The sequence below is a fragment of the Eptatretus burgeri genome, chromosome 2 (genome assembly GCF_056783735.1).
Source record: "Eptatretus burgeri isolate ZD-2024b chromosome 2, Ebu_testis_v1, whole genome shotgun sequence".
NCBI lineage: Eukaryota > Metazoa > Chordata > Myxini > Myxiniformes > Myxinidae > Eptatretus > Eptatretus burgeri.
The window spans coordinates 109,896,645-109,915,101 of NC_140962.1; the positions used below are offsets into that span (position 1 = coordinate 109,896,645).

At 42.0% G+C, this 18,457-nt stretch overlaps 1 protein-coding gene across 1 annotated transcript in view; it reads right to left on the bottom strand.

Moving 5' to 3' along the window:
- Positions 1-18,457, bottom strand: part of LOC147032813 (uncharacterized) — a 277,885-nt gene that overhangs the window by 89,380 nt on the left and 170,048 nt on the right. The window lies entirely within an intron of this gene.

Here is an 18,457-nt window from a genome sequence, read left to right on the forward strand (position 1 = left end):
ACACACACACAGAGAGAGAGAGACAGACAGACAGACAGACAGAGACAGAGAGACAGAGAGACAGAGAGACTTTTGTATGCTTTTATTATAAAAGTATCAAAACACACCAGAAAAAGCACACTCCATAAAAACAATTCCAAACTAGTGGGGGAGCACTCGGTAGAGTGCAAAACCTCCACCGCCAATACTGCTGGGTCACTTAAGTGAACCTGATATCCTATTCATTGTAGGTCAAAACGGCTCAGACTCCACTGAACCACGATTTAATAAACTAAACTAGATTGACGCGCATGTAGAAATGCAAAAAAAAAAAAAAATCAAATATTTTTCAAATAAAATCGGAATTTTTTTGAAAAAAAGTTGCAAAATTTTCTCAGTTTTTTTTTTTGGACCAAGTCCAAAATCTAATGGCATGATCCTTGGACCATACCTAATCCCCCCACTAAGTTTCATCGAAATCCGTCCAGGAATTTTTTTCCGTAATACTGTTCACAAACAAACAAACAAACAAACAGACAGGTGAAAACAGTAACCTCCATCCATCTTCGATGGCGGAGGTTAACAATTTTACAGCAAAAAAAAATTAAACAAAAGCAATACAAACAAGGGTGTCGGTTCATGTCAAAAACACCACAGAATAATACATAAATGCAAAAAGTAAGTGCAAGTACTTTACACTTTTACAAACAGATTCCTCACGAAAAGAAACTCAAAACCTCATCAGTGTACCACTGATCACCCACAATATCCAGGCTCAAAAGATAAGCGTGCTCCATTTTTACTCGTGCCGAAACCATACCTTTAAAGCACAAAAGCACATTTACATTTTTCCCCTTCAATTTCGCTTTCCTGGTTTTATAAATTGCCAGTTGAGCAATGCTCAACAAAAAAACAAAAACGAGAGTACTGGTTTACTTTTATAATTCCCCCCGATTCCATAAATAAAGACTGGAAAGGAAAAAACAAAATTAAATTTATCGAAAAGCTGTTGAAGGAAGAGAAAGAGGGGTACCAATCTCTTACATTCAATAAAAACGAGGGCAACATTTTCAATTAAATCACAAAAAGGACAAGAAATTGGAACAGAAAAATTAAACTTATGGAGTGATGTCTGTGCGACCAGGGCTTGATGCGCTCGTCTCCGATTCAGGTCTCCAGTTCGCCCAAGAGTTGGAGAACTATACATTTTGTTCCACACTGGAGTTAAAAAAGCTCCAGCAGGTAAGGTCTCATTCCACCGATTTTTCAACGGTTTTGTAAAACCAGGTGTACATACTTCCAGACATATGTTGTAGATAGCCGTTTTCCCCATGACGTGAAACACACCAATTTCCTCTAAGTTTGAGGAGAACACACCCTCTTGTTTTTTTGAGGCAATTTGAAGTTCATTTTAATGGAGACGTGAGTCTACCACTTCATCCACCCCAGTCCACCCGATGTTTAGTCTATGAAAGGTTTGAATTACTGCTTTCAAGACATTTTCCACAATACGAGCAGAACGAACACCAGTTTTTAATGAAAGTGAGCTTACAGGTAGCCAGGCGTTCAAGGATGGCTGCAACAGGTCTCGCACTCTATTTATTCCAACACTGGTGAAACAATGCATAAACGACAGGTCTGGAGGTTGAAATTCCAGAGAATAAAGGATTCCGAACTAATGGCTCATGTACAAACTTTTGGGCGTCGTATGATACCTCTAAACGTTGCACTCAGAGGACTTGCCAAGCATTCAAAAGGCTCTGATGAAAACTGGGGAGCTGAGACATGTCAACGTGTTGCAGGTCGATGAGGAAAAGTTCACGGTCATATTTCAGAACTTCCACTTTCTGCAAACAGGCGTTTGTGAGAGGTCACCAAGGAACACACTCACTGTACAGAAGGCGCTTTATCGTGGAAATTCGTGGAATGTCATTATCCGATTTGGGATATGCATCAGATTTTGACCACCCGCATTTCGGAGTCTGCAGACCAAGTCTGGGTCCAGCCAATGGAGGCCACCCCAGAAAAAAATCAGTCAGAATCCTCTGAATGCCTGTGACCAAGTATCTCGGAGGTTCAAGTGGGATAACTCTATGCCAAATAAAAGGAACCACCAGGCTGTTTATGATTGACACCCATGTCCTAAGCGAGAGAAGTTGGTACAATCTTCTCCACCTTGCCAGTTTCAATTTATTTTTTTCCAGGAAGTTCTCCAAATTTTTTTGTTCATAAGCTTCAATTCCTAGACATAAGCCTAAATATTTAAACCCCTCACTACTCCACTGTATTCCTCCTGGTAAAACAGGCAGGGACGAGGAAGGCGATCTGGGGCCCACCCAAAAAGGTACACTTTTTTTCCAATTTTCACTTGCAGTAGAAGCAAGCTCAAACTGGGTAAGGCAACGAGAGACCTCAGAAACATCTTTTTGATTTGCAATAGCAACACAAATATCATCAGCATAAGCTGAAACAACGACTTTAGAGTTTTGTGAAAGAGAGACTCCTAACACTGAGTTCCAAAGTAAAACTAATAAAGGTTCAACGGATAGATTGTAGAGCATGCCTGATAGCGCACAGCCCTGACGGATGCCTCGCTGAAAGGGGAAAGGTAACAAAGACTATTATTAACCCACAGCAGACAAGATGCATTTTTGTACAATAATTTAACAGAAGCAATAAATTTTTCCCCAAACCCTGTTCTCCTTAATACATCAACCAAAAAAGAATGGTTAACACTGTCAAAAGCTTTACTTGATCTAAAAGTAATAAACCAAAACCAGGAGATGGAGTTCGACCGAGACTGATCAAGTCTCTCACCAAAAAAATATTATCGTATATGGAACATTCTGGAACACAGTATGATTGATCAGTGCCAATCAAGAAAGAGATGACCTCCTTTAGACGAGTTGCAAGTGCTTTTGACAATATTTTATAGTCCGTGTTGAGGAGTGACACAGGCCACCAATTTGCGGTCTCATGCAGGTTTCCTTTCTTCGGAAGGAGACACAAAACTGCCCTCCGGCAGCTCAATGGCAATTCACCTTGTTCAACACTCTCCTGAAAGACCTCAAGAAGAGTAGGGCCTAGAATGTCCCAGAAAGCCTTATAAAATTCAGTCGGAAGGCCGTCTAGTCCAGGGGCTTTCCCATCCTTGCTATCCTTGAGCGCAGCAGTAAGTTCTCCAAGAGAAATGTCAGGCTCAAGCAATTGCTGTTGGTCTTCAGACAGAGAAGGGAGCTGTTCAAGAAGGGAGCTGTTTTTGTGAAGAGTTTAGAAAAATAGTCTTGTAGTTCATGCTTGATATCACTCTGGGAGGTCAACACATCACCACCAGAAGAGCGCAAAGCATGGATTTGTTGAGAGGTCTTGACCGTTTTTTCCAAATTGAAGAACCCTTTGTTTGGTGTGTCAAGTTGGATTTTTTCGTTCCGCAGTCGGACGAAAGCACCGGCCGCCCGCTCTTTCACCATTTCAGCCAGAAGGGTCCTTTTCTCTGACAACTGCTGGACATTCACGCTAGACAATCCAGCTTTCTGCTCACAGATAAGTATATCGTTATATTAAAGCAGATATCACACCAAAAGCGTTGTATGTGCTGTAAGAGCAGTATTGTTGACAAAAATATTTGATTTGGGACTTTGTGCAGTCCCACCATTGTCTTAAGTTCAAATATGAACCCTTTTGTGACTCGCATTTTTCCCAAACCATATTAAAAGCTTCTATAAAAAGTGCACTTTGTAAAAGTTTCAAATTAAAAGTCCAATATGCACTTCCACAGACATGATGAGGAAAGCCACACACCATAACAATCATGTGATGATCGGAAAATCCAGACGGCCTTAAATAAGAGTTCTTAACAATGTTTACCATTTCATGATCAACATAAAATCTGTCTCGGCGAGCCATCGTCAAAACATTTCTTGATGCACAAACCCATGTATACTGATGGAATTTACGGTTTTGTACCCGCCACACATCCACCAGTTTAAACTTTTTGACTAGCTGTGCCAAAGGCCTTGCACTGGGTGGATGAGGCTCACAAGTATTCCGATCAAGTTGTGGGTTGAGGGTGCAGTTGTAGTCACCCCCCAGACACAACAACATGGTTAAGTCAATGGTGCTCACAGACTCTGCCAACTTGTACAGAAAAGCACCTTTTTCAGAGTTAGCACGAGGACAGTCAACATTTGTCATGCAAATCTTTAGGTTACTACTGACAAATTGCACAGACAGTAAGTAACCTTTGTAAATTTCCTTACAAGTTATCTCCGAAGGCTGGAGTCGAGGATGCAACACTATTGCCACACCAGCCTTGGCCTCAACAAATGCACTCGAGAAACAAAAAAGACAACCTTTAAAGATTTTACACCACTCATCCGCAGAAGACTGATTTGCATGCGTCTCCTGTAGCATTAACACATCATTTTTTTTCATTTTGTAAGAGCTGAAATACCTGGAGGCGACGCACACAACTGCATCCTCCATTGATGTTCAGAGTTGCTACTTTTATCTCCATCCTGTTCGTCATTCTTGAAGCTCTTTCCCAGCCCGAGTAACACATTTCCTTAACCTTTGGAACTGAGGATCTGACATGTTAACCTGATAAGCTTCACGAATCATACTCCTTGCAGTTTTAATGAAAACGTGTAAATTCGGGAAGTAACCTTTTCCTGAATGTCTCATCCAGGAATTTAATCACATTTTCTTGAGACACTAAGGTTGTGTCGTTTCCCCCTTCATCCTCTTGAGAGCTTAAAGCACTGAATGTGGGGTCGAAGAGGTTTCATCTGAATCAAGTGCTTCATCTATAACCTCTCCTATTACTTGTGGAACACTTACTTTTGGCTCAACAGAAGGTTCTGCTCTGTTTACGGACCCCTCCGAATTTGCCTTGTCCATGTCCTTCCCCTCTACAACCCTTACATCATCATCTGTGAGGGAGGGGTTGACATTTAACTCACAGGGATTTTCCCCTTTATCTATTTCTCCATCACTGTCAGACAGACAGAGCTGTTAACTCGTCTGAACAAGTTTGGCGAACAGGACAAACACTTAAAACATCCTGAGATACCTCACCGTTCTCTGTGTCCCACACGGAGTCGGCCAGTGGAGCAAGCGAAGTTTCCACATCCACACACGACTCCGGGACCACCAAGGGGTTTCCCATGTGAGACGTCCCTTGGAGGTCCACCGAGCCTGACACGATCTGGACCTTATTCTGCTCCTTAGCATCTAAGGCATCAACATTTGACCGTTTTTGGCCTTTTTTCCTGGTATCCGTAACAGATACCTCCATATCGTCCACACTGTCCTGTACAGTGGATGGTAAAGGAGAGGAAGCAACCACTTTGACTTCCCCGTTTGGTGGGGGTGGATTAATTACGTCACGATTACACACCCTCTCTCCAACGCCGGTCGGGGTGGACGAGTCCAATTCGACGAACACCTCAGCCGGTGGGGGGGGGCGGGGCGAGGCTCCCGATTCACCTTCTCCCCATTAGTTTGTGGTGAGGAAGAATCGTTCCTCCCGAACCTTCACCTTTTTTCGGTGTAACCGCATTGGGACAAACACTCTTCACGTGCCCGTAAAGCTCCACACCCAAAACACGTCATAACCTCTGAGGAGACAAACATTTTATATTCAAACCCGTCGGTTTTTACACCGAGTACAACATTCAGTGTTTTTCCATTTCCAGGTAGTATCATATAAACCACTCTTTTAACGGACATGACGTGTTTACATTTATCACTAACATGACGCATCGGCACCATCGAGATCCTCGACACAACCTTACCGAACTTGTTTAACTGGTTACACGAGTCCTGGTTCCTTATAAATGGTGGAATATTATTAATGTTAACTTTAACTGTTGGGGCCTGTAAAGCGAACACAGAGAGGTAAGTGTTCGGTTCGATGAACAGGCCATGCTCAACCACTGTGGCGACCACGTGTTCCTCCGACACAAACACCACAAACTTCTTATTCATGCGACAAGCAGCACAAATATTATGTAAACCGACGATGTTACCGATGGCGGAAAGCACATCGTTCAGTTCCACCTCACTGGGAGGGAAGCAAAAAAACAGCGTTTTTACGAGTTAGTGACTCGAACATCTCGACACGGAAACGTTCACCCGCCATTTTAACTCAAGAAAACAAGTTAGTAAACTTTATCGGGAGAAATAAGGCGTTTTCACAAACACCAAGAAATCAACGATTAAAGTTGAGAATTACCAAAGAACACGGTCGCACTGAACAAGAAAAACCTCCCCCGGCGGCCATGACAGGCCTTCGGCCTACGATTTTCTCCACACGAGACCGTGGGCTCTCTCTCTCTCTCTCTGTCTCTCTGTCTCTCTGTCTCTCTGTCTCTCTGTCTCTCTGTCTCTCTGTCTCTCTGTCTCTCTCTCTCTCTGTCTCTCTGTCTCTCTGTCTCTCTGTCTCTCTGTCTCTGTGTCTCTGTGTCTCTCTGTCTCTCTGTGTGTCTCTCTCTCTCTCTCTGTGTCTCTCTCTCTCTCTGTGTCTCTCTCTCTCTCTGTGTCTCTCTCTCTCTCTGTGTCTCTCTCTCTCTCTCTGTGTCTCTCTCTCTCTCTCTGTGTCTCTCTCTCTCTCTCTGTGTCTCTCTCTCTCTCTCTGTGTCTCTCTCTCTCTCTCTGTGTCTCTCTCTCTCTCTCTCTCTCTGTGTCTCTCTCTCTCTCTCTGTGTCTCTCTTTGTCTCTCTCTGTCTCTCTGTCTCTCTGTCTCTCTGTCTCTCTGTCTCTGTGTCTCTCTCTCTCTCTGTGTCTCTGTCTCTCTGTCTCTCTGTCTGTGTCTCTGTCTCTCTGTCTCTCTGTCTCTCTGTCTCTCTGTCTCTCTGTCTCTCTGTGTCTCTGTGTCTCTCTGTCTCTCTGTGTCTCTCTGTCTCTCTGTCTCTCTGTCTCTGTCTCTCTGTCTCTCTCTCTCTCTCTCTCTCTCTGTCCCTCTCTGTCTCCAGACAGGAAGGAAAAAAAACACGGGAAAAGTCCACAAGTAGAAAACGAACACATAGGAAACGAAAAATGGGGAAAGTGGAAACACGCAAACAGCACAGCAGAGGAGCGGTACTCACGACACGAAGCAAGGAGTGGCCATGACGGAATACAACGTACAAACAGCCAGCAGGGGGCAACAGAGAAAGAGAAAGAGAAAGAGAAAGAGAAAGAGAGAGAGAGACAGACAGAAAGAGAAAGAGAAAGAGAAAGAGACAGAGACAGAGAGAGACAGACAGAGAGACAGACAGAGAGAGACAGACAGAGAGAGACAGACAGAGAGAGACAGAGAGGAAAAGTGAAAGTTATCATGGCATAGGTCCGAGACTCTCGAGTCTGGAGGAACATTACAAGAAATTGGCAATTAAACACATCGGTGATGCATTAGAATGTACTCCAGCAAGGATTGGTCAAGTGCTTTAAAAGTTTAGTCGATAAATCAGATATCGGTTAATGATCAGTCAAACAACACAGGACAGGAGAATGAACTTGAAGCCAGAAGAGTTAAAGTGGAAAGGTTTTGCTGCTGAGGCTACAATCTCAGTTAAACAAGAAATGACTGGTGTTGCAAAGTCTGGGTGTCACACAGAAACCAAAGTCTCATTTTCTTGGCTATCAAGTGTTATTGCCTATAGTCCTGAGGACCTTTCACCATGCTTCACCACAACGAATGAGCTAAATGGCTTAGTCTTCCTTACACGACAGGGACTTTTAGGAAGGAAAGCAGGGAATTTGATGGAGGTGGGTTTTGGGGTGGATTAACAGGGGTAGAAAAGATCATGGTTTTGGATGGGGGGAGATAGGAAATGGTGGTGTACAGCTGTTTTGAAGACCTGGAGGGAAGAGTGGGATTAAAGAGAGTGTGGGACTTTGTTCCAAAGGTGGGAAAAACAGGAGGAATGAAAGAGTGAAGGTGAGCAGTGATTATTGATTTTGGTGGTTTTACCAGAAGGAGGTTGCTGGTGGACCTTGAGCACACTGTGGAAATATGGGGGGGAGGGGGAGACATATCACAGACAGAGCATGGGGGGTTAAGGCTGGAAAGGAGATGGTACAAGACAGAAAGACCACTGACCTGCCTGCAGCGAGAGAGTGAGAGACCCAAAGACTCAACCTCATTGCGGGAGATACCAATGATCCTCAATGCCTTGGTTTGTACAGCGTGAAGATGAGAAAGGTGAGAGGCGAAAACACCAGCCAGGAGGGGAGAGCACAACTCCAACAGACTGTAGACGAAAGCTTTGTATATTGTGGGGAGTTCAGGTGTGCCAAGGAAAGACTTTGAATGACAGAGGATGCCCAGATGACTGGCTTTGAAGGGCAGCTTGAAAATGTGGCTTTCCTAAGAAAGATCATGACAGATAGTGAGACCCAGAAGCTTTAATGAAAGGACTTCTTCAAGAGGAATGTGGAGAAAGTAGATAGGGGGGGGGGGGGTTCCAGATGGCCTTTTCCAGAAGTAATGCCTCCAATTTTTTTCTCCCAAACAGGTACAGGTAAAGACATTCAAATGAACCAAAGCACAGTCCACACATTAGTTCTTTCCACCACTGAGTGTGAAGGTTTGTGAGCCTTACACGAGATGTACCAGTGCTACGTTAGTCAAGAGGGCAGCAGGATGTTGTCAGTACTGTGAAGCATGAAGTGCTGGCGATGAGAGAGTTAGAATGACTGACTGGAGATGAGAGTTGGGTACATCATTACAATCCTGAGAGTAAGAGACTATCAATGGAATACCACCACAAAGTATCACCTGCCCCAATTCTCATCTCTTCCCCAAACATAAAAAAACACCTTCATTGAGCCATCCAGTCAGGAGGTGACATTTTCTACCTCCAAGTCAGGAAGTGATATTTTCGACTTATTTTTCTAAAGCAATTTCTTGAAATCATAAAATCATTAAACAACCTCACAATCTTTCCTGCTGTATTTTTTTAAGTCACCCTATCCTCCAGTGATTTGGCTGCACAATCATCTGGAACTTCTTGTGTTGAATCAGATTGTTCTTTGAATATTAAGTGTAGTTTGATCGACAGAAATGCACACGCCAATCCTGATTGGATTAATCCACGACCAATCATGAATACTGAAACAAATTTGTCCTTCATTGGTTTCTGATATTTGCATGTTTTGGTAACTTCCATGTAATTTCACAGCATAGAAGTGTGATTGTGACTGTTCAGGAAATAATAGTGAACTAAATGAATAATTAAACATGTAGACAAGGTCTTAAATGACCATAGTAACTGGGTGGTTAACCAGTAGATTTTTGATAACAGTCACAAATTTTAAATCAGAAAATGAAAAGGGCAGTATACAATGGTTGGAGAATGATCCAGTTGTCAGCTTGACATTTGATGTCAGTTATTGCACATGCAATTTGCCACTGTATTATACTTATGATTTGAGCAACAGTGATTCAACGTACTTTGGTGTCAGGGTGTGAATCGGTTTGCGGATTGGATATTGTTGTTCTGTGCAAAACCCTGACATGGATATGACTATAGTGTATGTACTTGGCTTCCGATCTCAAACGGTAGCGACCTTCTTTTTTATCCTCCCAGTGCCAAGTGTCTCAATGCCATTCCGGGAATTCGCCGTTCCTGAAATCTTGCAAAGCCTCACGTCATTGAATGATGTAAACAAGATAGAAAGGGCTTAACTATATCATGTGATGTCATGTCAATTGCATTCTCAATCTCCCAGAAACTCGTCTTCTCTTTCATCCAATAGCATTTTCCTCCCTTGGATCCTATTCTAATAGACATCAGTACTAAACTTGAAAAGTGTGCATCGGCAAAATACATGACAAACATTTTGCATTGCTTTCACCAAACTGTGTTTTTAATATGCACAAATGTGTGTAAAGGGATACACTGAGTCCAGATATATTGTTGAAACAATACCTCCTCTTCTGTCCAGTTAGGCGCACTTGTTTTGGATGCAATGGAAAATTTAATGGCTGCTGAAATCCTGAGTCATGTCTGTCTCTCTATCTGAGCATTACCAAATTAATACAGAGATGAAGTACCCTCTTTTAATACACAAGCCAAAATAGCATATTTATGCCTGCGGTGACGAAGTCGCCGGTGGCATTATGTTTTTGGGTTGTCCTTCCGTCTGTACGTACATCCGTATGTACATACGTATGTACGTCCATGATAATTTTCTCTATTTTCTCTGAAACCGCTTATCAGATTGACACAAAATTTTCACCATCGGTGCGAGTACTCATGTAGAATGTATTTATGATAACTATGATGCCATACGTCACATGGGGTGGCAGCCATGTTAAAAAAAGGAAAAACTTTGTACCTCTATCTCAGAAACCGCTCCATGGGTAAAATTGAAACTTAGCACATGTGAATTACTCCCCATGGGAAACAAGTGTGATTCTTTTTGATGATATCATCGGTGGCTTCCGAATGACGTCATAATTGCATATGTCAAATGTTTTATCCAATCAGTATGAAAATCGAGGGTCATCCAGGGATATATTGTAAATGGGGAAAAAATTGATATCATCGGTCACATGGTTTGGCAGCCATGTTGTTTTTAAACACAAAACGTTAAAAAATATATTGTTCTCCGAAACGGCTGAACAGATCGAGGCAAAACTTCACAGGAATGATCGCCTATCCATGAGGAACAAAAAGTTTTCCACCTCTGATGTCACAGGTCACAGGGTCTGGCAGCCATATTGGTTTCAATGAAAATCTTGAAAAAAAATCTCTCTTGAACCGCTTCATCAATCAATGTGAAACGTCTCAGTTATGATCAAATATTTATGTGGAATATATGATTTAAATTTTAACCTGATCGGATACATGGTTGAGCAGCCAGAATTGTTAAATATTTTGAATCTGTGTTCAGGGATTTTAATCGAACTTGGTACAAGTATTATTATGTAATAATGTGGGCAGAGGCATTTGGCAACGTTGAAGAGTACCCTTCTAGTCTTTACTCCTTCCATGTGGTGCATACAATACAATGAATGCAGGTAATTTGGTCACAGGAAATTTGGTCACGGGAAACTTGGTCACAGTAATTCGGTCACAAGGTAATTCGGTCACAAGGTAATTTCGTCACGGTATTATTATTATTATTATTTATTCACTGCATTTAAAGCCAGTAAGGCCCAAGAGTAGTAATAAACATTTTCATTTCATGGCCGGCAAATCTTGTTGGCATAATGACGTATTGACCAAGTTTACTGACTACTATAATGGAATCAGATTTGAAAAGTTGAGAGAGACAGAATCGATTCCATTATAGTAGTCAGTAAACTTGGTCAATACGTCATTATGCCAACAAGATTCGCCGGCCATGAAATGAAAATGTTTATTACTGCTCTTGGGCCTTACTGGCTTTAAATGCAGTGAATAATAATAAATAATAATAATAATAATAATAATAATAATAATACCGTGACCAAATTACCTTGTGACCGAATTACCGTGACCAAATTACCTTGTGACCGTTTTACCATGACCAAGTTTCCTGTGACCAAATTACCGCGCCCCCAATACAACACCTTTCTCCTCCCCCCCCCCCCAACAATTCCTGAATGAGGTATCACCTCCAAAACTCCTGTATCTTTTCATCCATTCCTCCCACACACCCCAACCTCCTTCTTTATCAAGCTTACTTTCCTAAATTAAATATGTTTCATCCCACTCCTTTACTCCATGATGTATACAGAACTGATTTAAATGTCGATCTGTCTGTCTGTCTGTCCATCTGTTTATCTGTTCGATAAACACTCCTACACCTCTGAACGGATTTGGACCAAATTTGTTCCAGAGATAAAGTGTTGCACCAGCAAGGTTTAAGTGGGATTAGCAGCTCCTTTGGCCGCTAGGAAAGTCCCAAGAACCCCCAGTAATAATGATGAGGTATACTTCCTTGCTGTTGCAGTTTGTTCAAATAGCACCACCTTTGGTGAAGTTGAGCACAACAAGATGGATTGAATTTCCCTGGATAACTGCCTGACGGTCATCTTCCGTGGTTATTCTCGGCACCACGATGGATAGCTTTTCTCGTCACTGGGGATGTGTTTTTGCGAGTATGTTCACGTCATAACATACTCTTGCGAGTAAGTTATGCAATATTCCAAATAGTACATACTTAAACACATCCACACGCACATTTAATACAGTTTCGGAATCAAATCCAGTCAAGAACCCACCAGTGGGGAAAAATACACCACATTGCCAAAGGTGTGCGGGCACCCCTTCCAATTTGTGGATTTGGCTATTTCAGCCACACACATTGATGACAGGTGAATAAATTCAACAACACAGCCATGCAATCTCCAGAGATAAATATTGGCAGTACAATGGGCCACACTGAAGAGCTCAGTGACTTTCAATGTGACAGTCATAGGATGCCACCTTTCCAACAAGTCAGTTCATCAAATTTCTGCGCTGCTCGAGCTGCCCCGGTCAACTAAATGCCGTTATTGTGAAGTGGAAACATCTAGGAGCAACAACAGCTCAACCACGAAGTGGTTGGCCACACAAGCTGACAGAATGGGACCGCCGAGTGATGAAGCATGTAGCGCAGTTGCATCTGTCATCGGTTGCAACACTCACTACTGAGTTCCAAACTGTCACTGGAAGCAACATCAGCACAAACATTGTTTGTCCAGTTCTTTATGAAATGGGTTTCCATGGCCGAGAAGCCACACACAAGCCGAACATCATCATGCACAAGGTGAAGCGTCAGCTGGAGTGGTGTAAAGCTCACCGCCATTGGACTATGAAGCAGTGGAAACGTGTTCTCTGGGGTGATGAATCACGCTTCACCATCTGGCAATCCGAAGGACAAATCTGGGTTTGGTGGATGCCAGGAGAACACGACCTGCCTGAATGCACAGTACCAACTGTAAAGTGTGGTGGAGGAGGAATAATGGTCTGGGGCTGTTTTTCATAGTTCAGGCTCGGCATCTTAGTTCCAGTGAAGGGAAATCTTAACACTACAGCATACAATAACATTCCAGAGCATTCTGTGCCTCCAACATTGTGGCAACAGTTTGGGGAAGGCCCTTTCCTGTTTCAGCATGACAATGCCCCCATGCACAAAGCGAGGTCCATACAGAAATGATTCAGTGATATCAGTGTGGAAGAACTTGACTGGCCTGCACAGAGCCCTGTCCTTAAACCCGTCGAACACCTTTGGGATGAATTGGAATGCCGACAGCGAACCAGACCTAATCACCATACATCAGTGTCAGACCTCACTCATGCTCTTGTGGCTGAATGGAAGCAAATCCCAGCAGCATTGTTCCAACATCTAGTGGAAAGCCTTCCCAGAAGAGTGGAGGCTGTTCCAGCAGCAAATGTGGGACCAAGTCCACATTAATGCCCATGATTTTGGAAGGAGATGTTTGACAAGCAAGTGTGTGCATACTTTTGGCCATGTAGTGTATATGTGTGTGTATATATATATATATATATATATATATATATATATATATATATATATATATATATATATATATATATATATATATATATATATATATATATATATCTTTATATATACATATATTAAAAGCCTCTTCTGGCTAAACAACCACATTGGTTCTGTCTCTTAATCATGACCTTAGCAGAGCCACAGCCTTCTACCTAGCAGGAGGATTTTACTGTAGCAAATACCAGGAAGATAATTTAATTCTCAATTTTATCGACCAGTCCATGCCATCGAGGAAACAATCACGGAAACGTGTTTCAGGCTTGTTCGCCCTCGTCACCTCCCTGGAGTGAACTGGTCAAACCCTACAAGTCAAGATCAGACCCAATTACTGCAGTGGGTACCAGAAAAAAAGTGCCATCCTAGTTATTGTAGCATTTATACTGATATATATATATATATATATATATATATATATATATATATATATATATATATATATATATACATATATTTGTCTCCAGCATGAATGAATAAGTCATTACAATAAAGGAGAAACAATTTGACTTTGAGAAACTTATCCAGTAATTGCTCATATCTGTGGGCAAGAATTGAAGTTGATTCTGATATCCAAATAAAGCCAAAAAGTTGTTGCACTTCATTATTTTTCTCATTTGAGTGCAATTGAACAACAATCGTACTTAGCCAGCACCGGCCTATTTTATATAACTGTCTATTCACTCAGAAACAGCATGCCATCAAACAATTCATTTGTTGCCAAAATCCTAAGCTGAAATATTTTTCAGCAACAGTGGCCTTCAGCAATTGAGGGGGAATGCAACATGGAACAAGCAACGTTATCAATAAGATTGTCACTGGGACCTTGGTGTCCAAATTGGAATGCTTTCACTGAATGTGTCAACGCAAGTTCCAGATTGAATGGGAGGATGGTTAAAATTGTTTTGGGAGCATCTGCCACAAGACAAAGGTTTTCCATTGTAGCCAGAAGGCCGACAGCACATTCATGAATGCAGAATCATTGGCAAGCATCTTACATCGACATCTCACGATGTTCCCTCGCCCTCGATGTGAAAGTATTATTTTTCTGGAAGTGGAATATTTTCCATTCAAACAATCTAGTACAAGAAAATGGAACATTTTACATACAAAAAAAAATGTACAAAAAATGTGCAAATATATAGCTTCAGCACTGTCCAATTGGAGTTAAACAACATTACGGAATGAAAATTGAAGTCAGACTTTGTTTTCAAAATGGGATTGAGACTCGTGGAAGAGCGACACGGGGTGAAAGGCAATTTACTGACGTTGGGGACACAATTAGACAAGAAAGCTAATGGAATGAAGAAAAAGAATATGAGAAGAGAGAGGAGAGGAAATACGGTAACCTGTGAGTTGAGGATTGGGTTCAGTAGTGTTAATAGGGGGGAGAAAACATTGTTGGTTTTGATGGAGGATGACATGAGATGGTAGTGCATCGCATGCTTAGAGCACTGGACGGAAGAGTGTAATTGAACAGCCTCGGGAAGGTTGTTCCATATAGGGAAGGAAAGAGAAACAAAAGAGCAGTTGGTCTACATTTTGGGTGCTTTATCAGGATTGGGTTGTTGGAAGAAAGTGTGCATCATTATTAATTGTTGTTGAAAGGACATCACCATCCATCCATCCATACTCTGTGCAGAGTGTTGATGCTGCCTAAGCAGTCTCCTGGGCTTTTGGGCACAATCCTGGATGGGTCACCACTCCAACACAGGATAACAGAAAGCTGGTACTCATTTTGCTGACCTGGGAAGGATAACAGGCAGCCTCAACCCCACCTGGTATTAATTCAACTGCCGAGTGGGATTTGAACTCAAAATCCTGGGATCCTGGGATCCCAAGCCGACAACCCTAACCATTAAGCCAACACCAGGCATGACATCACCATGTCAATATATTTATGACATGTTCAGAAGCAGATGTTAGTGTAAAGTGGCACGTGATGGAGTTCTGACGAAAAAAATGTTGATAAATAAGGAACAAATGCTCTTTCATTCCCAAAAAAACATATGAGGTTCCATTTGGATCAAAAGTCTAAGAGAACAGAAACCTCATGGTACAAGAGAGTGAAACAGATGGGATTATCTGATATGTTAACAATGTACGAATAACTAGTTATTAGTTATTATTCCTCATAGCTCTAATGTCATGCATATAAATTTACTTTTTGGTCTTGGAAGTCGAGGCTCATGAAATATAGGCAAGAGAGAGGGTAGAAAGCAAACCACAGAGAGTGAGGTAATATGGCAACGTGCAACGATGGGGATGAATGCCTATGAAGAGGAGCGAGGAGAGAAGGAAACAAAGCAACTTGTAAATATTTTTTTTATCATTTGAGGAGGAGGGGGGAGGCTTGATAAGGATCTAAAATAAGATCATGATCAGGGGTGAATGATGACATGAGATTGTGTTGTACTGCCAACTTGAGGCATTGAATGCAAGTGCAGGATTGAACATATTGAACGAAGAGGTTTCACAACGAGCGCAACGAAGAGGTTTCACAAGGTTTCACATAATTCAATAGAGCAGTGATCCTGAATTTTAGCAATTTTGCAAGGATGAAGTTGCTGAAGAATATATGCAACCTGGATAGAACAGGGAGGAAGAACGAGTGCAATCTTACAACACACATACATAGAGGATGACCCACTTGGTGGGACCCATTTTAATTCCTTCATTAAAACAAGCACACACATCTATTCGGTTGAGGCTGATAGAAGAGTTTGAGTAGTCTGAAGTTTGGTTTAATACCTAACATCTCCACCATTTTGGTGCCTCAACTATGGCAAAAACAGTTTGTATTCAAATTACCTACAAAAAGGTGGTGCTGCTCCACATTTCTTATGAAATGTTTGTGATTTCTTTGACGCAAAGTTCCCCGCAACAAATGGATTGGTCATGGTGGACTCATTGCTTGACCCCATACAATCCCCCAATCTAATCCTCCCTGTGAATCAATCCCTGTGAACTTTTTGAGGAGGTGATCAAGGAAAAAGTTTATGGAACATCCACAGACACATGTTTTGGGCATGTTGGCCCTCACCACCTACCTGGAGAGAACTGGTCCAACTCCACAAATCGAGATCAGATCTCATAACTGTAGTGGGTACCAGGAAGAAAGTACTACACCAGTTATTGCTGCATTCTATTGCTACACCCACAGTCCTTGGAAGGGTTATGAGATTGCATCACCATTGCTGTTCAGTGAATATCCCATGGCATAAATAAACTAAAAAGAGCAATCAGAGATTGTAGACCATCACCAGAACTTGCTTAGTGTGGTGTATTTTGTGGAATGTTTGTGGACTAGTGCGTTATATAATTAATGACATATAATTAGAACTGCAAGCTGTGATGACCAGGTTCCAAGATGTCCCCCTTTGATGCAACCCCACTGTGATTGGACACGTGACCCTGACCCTTGACGATTTTCAATGTTATTCAATTGAATTCAGAATTGGATTAAAATAAATTCGATTCAAATCAAATGGAAGACCAAATAGGTGCAGTCCTGCATTGGAGTCATTAGAAGGAACCCAAACAAGCAAAAAGCAAAGATGAAGTCATCATGAGGGACCTGGATAGGATTCACATTTCAGCTGCTGCTCCTCTCCCCTCGCAACCTATCCAGGCACAGCCAAGTGAGCCTTATACAAACAAAAACATATTAAAAAATAACCCAGATCAAGAAAAATAAATAATTCTGGCTGCTAGACCATGTGTCCGATCAAGTTGAAATTTAAAATATGTATTCGCATCACCATTGGACGATAATTGTGAAGTTTCACATTGATTGGTTAAGAGGTTCAAGAGAAAACATTATTTAATATTTTTCTTCAATCCAATATGGCTGCCAAACCATGTGACCTATCAATTATTCCTCAACAAACTTGTACTTCCAAGGCTTGGGGAATATTTCTGCAAAGTTTCCCCTCGATCTGTCCAGCCGTTCTGGAGAAGAAGATTTTTGTTTATAGGTTTTAGGGTAAATCCAATATGGCTGCCAAATCATGTGACCTATGACATCATATCACCACAACTCAGGAAGGTCATGGATGCTATAGAGAACCATTTAAATAAATACAAACTAATGAAAGGTCATCAGCATGGGTTTTCCAAATGCAGTTCCTGTCGAACAAATCTTTTGGAGTTCCATGAAGCAGTGTCTGATTGGGGGGATGAGGGAAAGGCAGTGGACATAGTATATCTCGACTTTAAGAAGGCATTTGATAAGGAACCACATCGGAGGTTGTTAGCCAAAGTGATGGCTTGTGGAGCGGCTGGTCATGTAGCTAAATAGATTGCAAACTGGCTTCGTGATGGGAAGCAAAGAGTGGCTGTGAGTGGGAGGATGTCTAGCTGGGAGGATGTAAGTTGCAGGGCACCTCAGGGATCAGTACTTAGACCATTACTATTCATTATTTACATCAACGATTTGGATTGTGGGGTAAAGAGTAAGCATTCCAAATTTGCAGATGACACAAAGCTTGGAGGTGAGGTGGATAGCAGAGGGGGGTGGTGATCAGATACAGGAAAGTATTATATTGATACTTGCATATTTTGGGGAAAAGACTGGCAGATGGAATTTAACCTGAGCAAGTGTAAGGTGTTGGGGATGGGAAAGAATCATGGAAATAGAGATTACATGATGCAAGGAGTAATTTTGGAGTGTGTCACACAGGAGAAGGATCTGGGGGTGGTGATAGGTATGGGAGGTAAGCAGGAAGCACAGTGCCAGGCAGCAAAAGGTAGAGCAAATAGGGTTTTAGGCTGTACTTGGAGGGGGATCATTTATAAATCAAAAGAGGTGGTGTTAACATTGCACAGGAATTTAGTGAGGGCTACATCCAGAATATTGTGTGCAGTTTTGGTCACCACAACTCAGGAAGGACATAGATGCCATAGAGAGGGTTCAGCGCAGGACTACTCGATTGATTCCGGGCTGAGCTCGACTGAGCTTTGAGGAGCGGCTAAAGGAAGCAGGACTTTATACACTAGA